Raw genomic sequence first — 10088 nt, 5'->3', positions numbered from 1 at the left:
GTATGTGCTTGCAGTAGTAACGATGGCACATGGAGCAGCGCATATCAGTTCTAAAGGGATTTGTAAGATTTTGGCTCCAGTCTGGAAGAATGATGGGATTAGTCAATGTGCAGAGAGAGTGGTGAGAAATTGCATGGTATGCCTGATGCATAATCCTGGCAAGGGAATCCCCACACCCGCTGGTCATTTCGCTCCTCCTTCCTGTCCCTTTGAAGTAATTCAGTTAGACTTCATTCACATGGATCGTTGCAACAATCTAAAGTACGTCCTAGTGGTGGTTTGTGCTTTCTCCAGATGGATCGAAGCATATCCACTGAAGGACAATACTGCCTTGTCCACTGCCAAAATCCTTCTCAAAGAATACTTCCCTAGATATGGCATGCCACGGATTGTATGGTCAGATAACGGAAGTGAGTTCGTAGGGAAAGTTATGCAGAGTGTGTGTGCCGGTTTAGGGATTAAACAAAAGTTCCACAGTGCGAACCATCCCCAGTCTGCTGGTTTAGTTGAGGGTTACAATGGCACCCTCAAGCTGAAACTTGCTAAAATACAAGCATCCACAGGTTTGTCCTGGCCAGATGCACTACCCTTGGCTTTGTTATCAACCAGAGCGACTGTACATTCTAGAGTAGGGCTTAGTCCATACGAAATAGTTTTTGGTCGTCCCGCCAATGTTTGGGGAGTGCCAAGGCCAAAAGAATTCTGTTCTCTGGAATATCCAATGTTGATTGATTACCTTTTCGACTTGACTGCTAAATTGAGTCTTATTCACCAACAGGTTTTCGATGCATTGCCAAAGCCACCGGAGAGTCCAGGTCATCAGCTGAAACCTGGAGATCAAGTCGTCATTCGAAATTTTGCAAGGACGAAAAATCTTCAACCCAGATTCGTCGGCCCATACCAGGTGCTGCTAGCAACGAGAACTGCTATTCGTGTGGCTGGAAGAAAGAACTGGATACACACGACACACGTCAAACGTGTGCCCCTGCCACTTCCTTACGATAACTGGGTGAAGAAGGGAATCGGTGCCTCTGAGACAGAACAAATACCCAGGTTTATCCCTTTCAGCGATGCAGAACTAATCACTGATACATCGAAATCTGACTCTCCTCCTGAAACTGCTCTTTTGAACTCTGAACATTTGCCATCTGCAACAAAAGAACATTTGCCATCTGCGAACCTGAACATTGCAACGTCTGCTGAAAATACACTGTTTCCAGACCAAACAGCTCCTGCTAAACTGAGATACAACTTACGATCTCGAAATATGGACAAATAAAGCAGGAAACTGCCTATTTTACACATTTGAATTTTCATACATTGCCTCCAGCCAGGAAGTTTGCTATTGTTTTGTTGTTTTAAAATTGCCTTGCCGTCTGGGTAGCCGTAGGGTCGTGGCTGTGTGCCTAGTTGAATCTGCGGGGGTCAGACACAAGGTCGATCTTTCTGTTAGTTCTGGGAACTCCCAGGGCTGATAGAGGCATTTTCATCTACGTACACATCATCAGTGGTCGCGAGCGGATTGTAGAAGATGGAGCTTCCTGAGCTGCAACGAGAGAATGTAATTTATGTTCGCAGAAACAGACTGTACAGAATTCTTCACAGCAAATGCTTTCTAATGCAATGTGCCGTTACGTTTTTGATTGTTTTAATAACGTTGGTGGGTGGAATCGTCTTTGGTATGCATTTGATTTTTATGCCGGTAACTACAGTACCTCTCCTTGATCCTGCTACTTCTACTGTTTCTTCTATGCATTCTTTTCACTCATTTCCTGAACATGAGCAAGCTCGACGCTCAGAATTCATAAATAACACTTTTGTACAGCTCTTACATCAACACCAACTGGTAGTTAACACTACAGACTGCTGGGTGTGTGGCTTGATACCCCACACTATGGATAAAGGCATTCCCTATCTAGTTTTGCCTTTTAGCTATAATGGATCATTTCAGGCCTTCCAGACCATTTTTGCCTATGCCCTTGAGACCTATCCTCCGCGTCCACCACGTTCCACTAAATACAACTCAGCCAACAAAGCTTTAGTCCAGGGAATTATTGACATGATTAAAGACGTCAATAATACTCCACCTTACCCTAGAGATGAATTACGGGTATATTTGAGTTGGAACTCTACAGAGTATCGCCTTAGTTTGGGAGAAAGCAAGCGTAAAAGCTCAACTCCAGTCTGGGTCGTGCCTCACCGAGGTCAGGTCTGTTTGCAAGGGAATGGGAGAAATCCGAGAGCTCAGCTAGGGAGGAGTGAGTGCGTTGAGACTTACGTGTTTCCGTCTAACTCTTCCCCTGCCTTTCTTACTGCTAGGGGTACCTACTTCATCTGTCAAGACAGAGCGTATACATGGCTGCCAGCTGACTTCTCAGGTTCATGTTATATTGCTCGATTGTTGCCTCCGACATACACTGCTTCTTCAGATTATCACAAGACCAGAGTAGCAAGAGGTGTTTTCAGCAAGGAAGATACCGCTGGTCAGGAAGCTGGAGACTTCTTCAAAGGTTTCCTTCCGTTTTGGGGGCCTATGGCCAATAGTAGAAATCTACGTCAGCTAACACGGGTAGTTGAATCTACTATTACAGAAACTGCTGGTGCCCTTAGTAACTTAACAGCTGAGCTTCAGGCGGATCGACTCATGACGTTGCAGAACCGTATGGTTCTAGACGTAATACTTGCAGATCGAGGTGGGGTATGCAGAATGATCCAATCGAGCTGCTGTGTTTTTATTCCCAATAATGCTCCAACGGTCTATGAGGCGATCTCTAAGCTACACAAGATTTCCGACTCTATACACGTAGACAAGGGAAACTGGTCCTTCATGGAGTAGTTTTGGACTCTGATATCAGCGTGGGGATGGAAGGTTCTGATGGTCATTGGTGTCATCCTAGTATTTCTATTCTCATGCTGCCTGATTATCCAGTGTGGTCCCGCTTTGTGCAGTCTCTGTGCTGCAACATGTTTCAGAAAACCACCTGCGTTTGGAGAAAAGGCGCGGGAAAGAATGATGATGCAACAACATGTCACTGACCTGATGAGCATAGAGATAGACTCGGACATAGAGTAATTGCCTATGTAAGGGCAAAAGGAGGGTCTGAGGTTCCATGACGATTTGAACCCGTGTTTTCAACATTGTCGTAAATACATAAATTTGGTATCAGTGAACTGCAAATGATCCATTTAGCATATCCTGGTGTTTTCGCCATGCTACGAGCAAGAGCACTCCTGTTACGAACACATTTCTGATCTACCCATGGCATCCATCTTAGATCACGGAAGCCATTTTGTGTTTCTTGCCCTCACATAGACAATGGACACGCAGTGACCTCTTTCACTTAAGGACACGTAAGCTTTAGCCGGAGATTCACCTTGCTAGTGACACGTGCACCTTAGAACAGAACACGCCATGGCCGCATGACTCGACAGAAACTGCCTCCTCTGCCCGAGGCCAGTCCTGCTATACTGGTTCTCGTGTTCGTTGGCCTGATCATGATTAGGCGGCCGAAGCTGGTAGCCTTGCCCATTTACGACCCACAAACATCTCTTATCCTGATTTTCTATCTTCTGCACCTGGCTCTGCTCCTTTCCTTCTGGGCCTTTATTAGGGGGAGGTAACGAAATTTACGATGAGGCGGTCCGGGTCTTGAATGAAAAGTTGACATGGGATTATGATGGAACAGTGGGAACCCCTCGTTCGTAATGTTTTGACATCAGATATTGTTGACGATTCCTGTGCAACGCCAAATATTTATTGTTTAGGACACAAAGGTTTTGGAATGTACTAACATGTAAAGAATTTGCCCGAAGCCCAATATTCAGTATATAAGGAGCAACCCTTTTTGTACAAATCGAACAGGCTCCTAGAATCTGCCCGTGTGTAGTTTCTGTGACTTCTGTGTCCCTGCAGTAATAAACCTTTGGTCTTGGACGCCACCATCGAGAAGCCCGTGTTTCTGTTTACTTGTGCACCGAGACAGGTAGAACTCCGGGGTCTTCGGGTGTTATCCCTGACACCTCTGGACGGAACCAAAAGTCCAGAACTCCAGGCCAGCTACGCTCCGTGCACGGAGTGTGCGTAGTGCCGCCTACTCCGCATTTTGCGGAGCGGGCGTAGCCAGGCGGCACTACGCACGCTCCGCAGACGGAGCGTAGCTGGCCGCCACCCGCCTCCCTCCCGCCCTCCCTAAATACTTTCAATTAAAGGAATCAAATAATTTAAAACGCACTTACCTTGCCCGCCGCTGCCCGCCGCGTCCCTGGGGCTCGCTATCTTCCGTCTTCCGTTTTCTATACTAATGCGCATGCGCGGGCGGCCGCGCATGCGCATTTTCTCGTCATTAGTAAAGAAGACGGAAGACGGAAGATAGCGAGCCCCGGGGACGCAGCGGGCAGCGGCGGGCAAGGTAAGTGCGTTTTAAATTATTTGACTCCTTTAATTTAAAGTATTTAGGGAGGGCGGGAGGGAGGCGGGTGGCGGGGCTGGCGGCCAGTGGTGTTTGCGGAGTGGGGCTACGCGGAGTGCGGAGGTGGGCGTAGTTTCTCGCCCACTTCGCGTAGCTCCGCGAAGCCCCACTCCGCCAACTCCGCCCAGGGTTAGCGTAAGGCACTTGTAAATCTGCCCCATGTACATTACGAGCAAAAGAAGTACACAACTCTTTGAATTCTTTATCGATCACACTTAGACAGTGTTGCTTCACAATTCACAATGCACTTCACTAAATACTTCTTGCCTATTTAAATGGGAGACTGGATTTTCAACATTACAAAACTTTGGGGAATATTTGCAAGGACGGCGTTAAAATTGTCGCCCCTTTAACAGCAGCAATTTACAACTAAAACGGCAATAATGGATTTCAAAATCCTTTGTTATCTTACCATGAGATTTTTTCAACGTTGCTGTTTGCTATGCAAGAGTGAGAGATGAGGCTCTCGCCCTGCCATAGCAAACTTGGGGGAATATTATAAAGGACAGCGTTGACATGTTCTAGTGTAAACCTAGGCTTCTATTGGAATTCTCACAAATTCTCAAAAGTCTATTATTAAGTCATTATGGCTGCTTTAACAACACTTTCCTAACGCTAAAGTGACGATAATTTCACGCTGTCCTTGTAAATATGTCCCCAATATCATGAGAAATACAGCGATAATTTATGTTGGCAAGTGAAAAGCCTATTAATATAAGACTGTCGACTTAACATATTAATCCACATTGCATATTAAACATGCTTAAGTCTAATTCAGATACGGACATACACTAGCGAAATACTTGTGTTCCAATGTAATACCAATTGGACTCCAGGTACGGAACGAGCCCGCAATTTTTCTTGAGAACCCAAAATTCAAGGACAACTTCAGTCTCATATCCAACGCCTGTTCGAGACACTGGATGGTGTTGGGTATTGAGACTGCTGTGGAGGAGGTCGAACGGTTCACAAGGGAAATTGCGGACCTCAGGAAGGAGATCACTGAGGATAAAGCTCTAGCCAACGCCAAAGAGGCGCTGGAGAGATTGGAGAAAACCATAAGGGAATTTGATCTATATACTCAAACTACCAAATTGGATAAAGTTGCAAAGGACATAAAATCCTATGACAAAAAGGTTACTTACCCCTACCTCCAAGAAGGCTATTACACCAGAGACCAGCGGGGTGGTCTAACCAGTAGAGGGAGGGGTGGTTACAGACGGTTCAATATCTTTTCAGGCTCATCATACACCAGCAGCTCTGATAGTGAATCTGAACGCCCGGGAACAAGCACAGGTGGTGCCACAAATAACCCCGAGCAAAATCCCTCTGACCAACAACCTTTTTTAACCGAGGACCAATGGTGGGGTACACGAGGGAGGGCACGTCCCTGGGGCAGACCCAGGGGTCAGCGCTCTACTCGTTGGAATCAAGGTACAGGGAGGGGGAACAACGAGGTTCAGTTCCAACAGGACTCCCATGGCGAAATTCGCACACGACGACAGCATTACAGGTGGTAGGCCAGGCCCCTGATAACCCTGTCATCAACATCTCTGACTACCAACTTAATGAGGGCGAGCAACAAATCTTGTGTAAAGGGTTATCCTTTGTCCCCACTTCTATGCTGGACAATTTCACTCTCAGGATGGAACTACAACAATTCTTCAGGAAAGTGAGACTGAAACACTATTTCCTAAAAGTTCCATTTCAACCTGTTTTCTCAGGAAGTGGTTTGAGACCTCCCTCCAAATTCAACCCCCCACTACATCTAATGGACCACAAAATCAGAACATACGCACAGGTGGTCTTACGTGACGTGGACAGGATATTGGCCACTAGACGCTACGTCTCTTACAATATTTCTGCTACTCTAAAAAACAACAGCAACATCGTGATTAAACCCGCGGATAAGGGGGGCGCGATTGTTGTCCAGAGCTTTGAAAAATATAAGAATGAAATATTGTCCCAACTATCTGTAGTAGGAAACTACACCCTCCTGAAATCTGACCCAACTAAAAGAATTGGTGCATTAATCAACAAAATCACTACCCAAGCGCAGGAAGATGGTATAATCACTAAACAGGAATTTGAATTTTTGAATAATAAGAACCCACGTATGCCAACAATCTATACGCTACCAAAAGTTCACAAGCGGATGGAAGACCCCGCTGGTAGACCAATTATTTCAGGTTGTGGGTCTCTATTGGAGTCTCTCTGTAAATATATAGATATATTTTTAAAACCCATCGCCGTACCTACTCCAACATATTTGAGAGACACAATGAATGTGATCAAGCTGGTGGATGGCCGCAGGTATGATCCTGCGACAAACATATTGGCCACAATGGACATTGTGGCTTTATACACAAACATTCCCCAACAGGCAGCACTCACGTGCATAGAGAATGCCTTAAATGAGAGACCCACACCACATCGTGTTCCCACAGAATTCATCATTCAACTTCTCACTGTAGTAATGACACAAAATTTCTTCGCTTTCCTGGGTCAATTCTACGTTCAGACGAAAGGAGTAGCTATGGGGGCAAGTTTTGCCCCCAATCTAGCTATAATATACATGAATGAGTTTGAACAGAGATATGTCCTCAATGTGCTAAATCCATACTATGATCACATCGCCCTATGGGCACGCTACATCGATGATGTGCTGCTAATTTGGCAAGGAAGCAATGAACAACTAACTGAATTCCACAATGAGCTTAATACTTACTCGAATGATATCCAGTTTACTCTCGAATATAATAGGGCCTCAATCTGTTTCTTGGACATCCAGATTAAATCAGACAAGGGCACACTGTACACTACACTGTACCGCAAGAGCAGTGAACGTAACACTTTGTTAAGATATACGAGTCATCACCCCCGCAACCTCAGAGATAATTTGCCATTTGGCCAATTCCTGAGGTTGCGGAGGAACTGCTCTAAAAAAGAGGACTACTTTGAGGAATCTTCCTTGCTCATTGTGAGACTTCAAGAGCGTGGATATCCTATTCGCCTCCTAAAAAAAGCCCGCAAGAGGGCGTGGCAGAACCACTGTGAGAATCTATTGGTCCCAACCCTTAAAAAACAAAGTGAAGACCGCATTGTGTGTGTGACTACCTTTAACACCAAGAGTAGCGCCATCAAGAAATCCATCAATCTCCACTGGCACCTAGTGAGTGACGAACTCGGGGGAGTAACCCCCCCCCCACTGCATGCATTCCGCAAAGCAATGAATGTGAGGGATCATCTGGTTCGATCTCTCTTACCCATGAAACAAGTGGTGGGGCAAACCACGCTTTGGGACCTTCCCCCGATCAAGGGTCACAAAAAGTGTGGCTCTTGTTTTGCATGCCCTTTAACAAAAGAATGCACCACATTCAGTCATAATAACATAACGCACATTCTAAAACAACACAGCAACTGCAATACTGCTGGGGTTATTTACGGGATCAGATGCCCTTGTGGATTTTTATATGTAGGTCAAAGTACACAAAGAGTCAAATGTAGAATTCTCCAGCATTGCAGTCATATTAGATGCAAAACACCAGGAGCACCTCTGGTTGAACATTTCACTACCTTTGGCCATGACTGCAACAGCCTCACCTGGTGGGTGATAGAGAAGGTCACAGCGCATGCACGTGGAGGTGACTTTGGTAACATACTCAGTTTAAGAGAATGTAAATGGATATATTCACTCAACACTGTGAATCAGGGACTTAATGAACAGGAGGAAATTATTAGACAGGTATCCCTGCTGAAGGTCTAGGTTTCCATGACAACCGAGTAACAACTGACTAGCCATCATGAGCTACGCAGGTCTGGGTAATAACCTTTACCACATTTTTGATCAATTTGTAGACTTAAGTGTTTATTCTCCTCTGCATGACTGCATTTTATTGTGTAACATTATGCACCCGGAAAATCTGATGTATAATTATGAATTTCAATGTTCTTGGTGACTTATTGCAAAATGTGTTAAGCTAAATGTCTACCTAGACCATACTTTGGAATGCAAGTATTAATATATTGCAATGTAAAACACTATTGCATTATGGTTCACTTTTTAAATAGGTCTGATACGTTATCCCTCGAACTGATTAGAATGCAGTGCATTGTAATATGAAAGAAATGATCGGCGGTCCCAACTCAAAATGGCCGACTCATTACACTTTCTATATACCAAATGTAGCTGCGCAATGTAATAAGGTTTCTGTTCTCCCCTTGTCATTCACTATGGGACCTTCCTGAAATTTATTTAAACCCCCTTGAGCAATAGCGGTCACAAGATAAAAACCCTGAATTCCCGGCATGCCGGTGGATTCAGTCCGTCGTTCCGACTTAGTCCGTCTTCACTTTCTATGATGGATGACAGAATCACTCGGAACCGAACGCCGAGTTACTCGGACCTAACCGGTGACTGATTGTTTAACTGGTAAGTGCGGTTCTTTACCGCTTTGAATTTCCTAACTTCGTTCTGGCCAAAATGCTGCAACTGATCTATTCTTCGTTGCACCTTTAGGCACTCGACACGCAGCGCGAATCGAATGGCTGCTGTGCATTCTCCTTGACTTTTGATTCCAATTTAAAACTGGCCGATTGAAGGGGCCTTTAACAAGCAAGTCGGGTAAGAGTATATTGAATATCTCTATCCACAGTATAAAGGACGGTTTTAATTTTAAGATTAATTCCTCATGAGCTAATTTTTTCCCCCCTTTGTAAATAGGATTAAGTCCCATGAACATTGATGAAGCAGCGTTCTAATACCTGCAATACTGGAGTTAACCTACAACCCAGACTCACCTTGTGAATAAGGTAAATTCATTAATTAGGAGGCCCTACTAGTGAATTATAACTACAGTAGGATTGGTCTAGTGACCATTTTTTGTTAACTCCGTAGGTATTAATTCCTCACCCCTGGGTGCGAAATTGAAAACATCACCCTTCCCACTACCTTCATTGGTTAGGTAAGCCAAATCTCATTTATAATCGAATTTTGAGACTTGGAACAATCATTTTGTTGATGCAACAGCCTTATATATATATCCAATTTGTTTCAGGGCTTGTGCTACTCTTCTGGCTGCCCATTTCAATAGTCCTGATGAAGATTCGCAAGGCTAAGGTTTAATTTTCCATAAAGCCCTAAAGACGAGTCGAAACGTCGACGCCATATAATTGTTTCTATCCTGGATGTTGATATATACTTCCATGTGCAATATAATTGTGGAAACAATGTCTCCATAAAAAAGTGGCTTGAATCTGTTCCACACCAGGTCATCTGTAAATTGTATATTATGCGAATCTACTGCATGTATATAAAAATTTGAGGTACTTTTTACTCTATGCTCCTTTTACACTTTCTCCTTTTCTAGCACTCTATATTCATTTTCCTGCACATATTTCATTTGGGCGACCTAAATTCTCTTTTTTATATTGAGATAGCAATGATTGTAATGAATTAAATATTGCCCTGGATTCATATTTACTGCTGTTGCTTTTTGGCTTGATTGTATACTAATAATAATTGAATGTATCCGGGCTGATCCTTTGGACATGCCCCATGACTAAAGAGAAGGTTATCATTTATTGAGTAGTACTAAGTATAAATAAGTGTCTGAGACC

The 10088-nt window shown here is 44.2% G+C and overlaps 1 long non-coding RNA gene across 1 annotated transcript; it reads left to right on the top strand.

The window, feature by feature from the left end:
• The first annotated feature begins 8836 nt into the window (after positions 1 to 8836).
• LOC147688739 (uncharacterized) lies at positions 8837 to 9434 on the top strand. The gene is made up of 4 exons (XR_015300550.1): positions 8837 to 8901; positions 8989 to 9093; positions 9193 to 9281; positions 9367 to 9434. It is a non-coding gene; the product is annotated as an uncharacterized LOC147688739 (long non-coding RNA).
• Positions 9435 to 10088: the final 654 nt, after the last annotated feature.

The sequence above is a fragment of the Lissotriton vulgaris genome, chromosome 10 (assembly GCF_964263255.1).
Source record: "Lissotriton vulgaris chromosome 10, aLisVul1.2, whole genome shotgun sequence".
In the NCBI taxonomy this organism is placed as follows: domain Eukaryota; kingdom Metazoa; phylum Chordata; class Amphibia; order Caudata; family Salamandridae; genus Lissotriton; species Lissotriton vulgaris.
The sequence above is the reverse complement of the archived record's forward strand: the minus strand, read 5'-3'. Positions and strand labels throughout refer to the sequence as shown.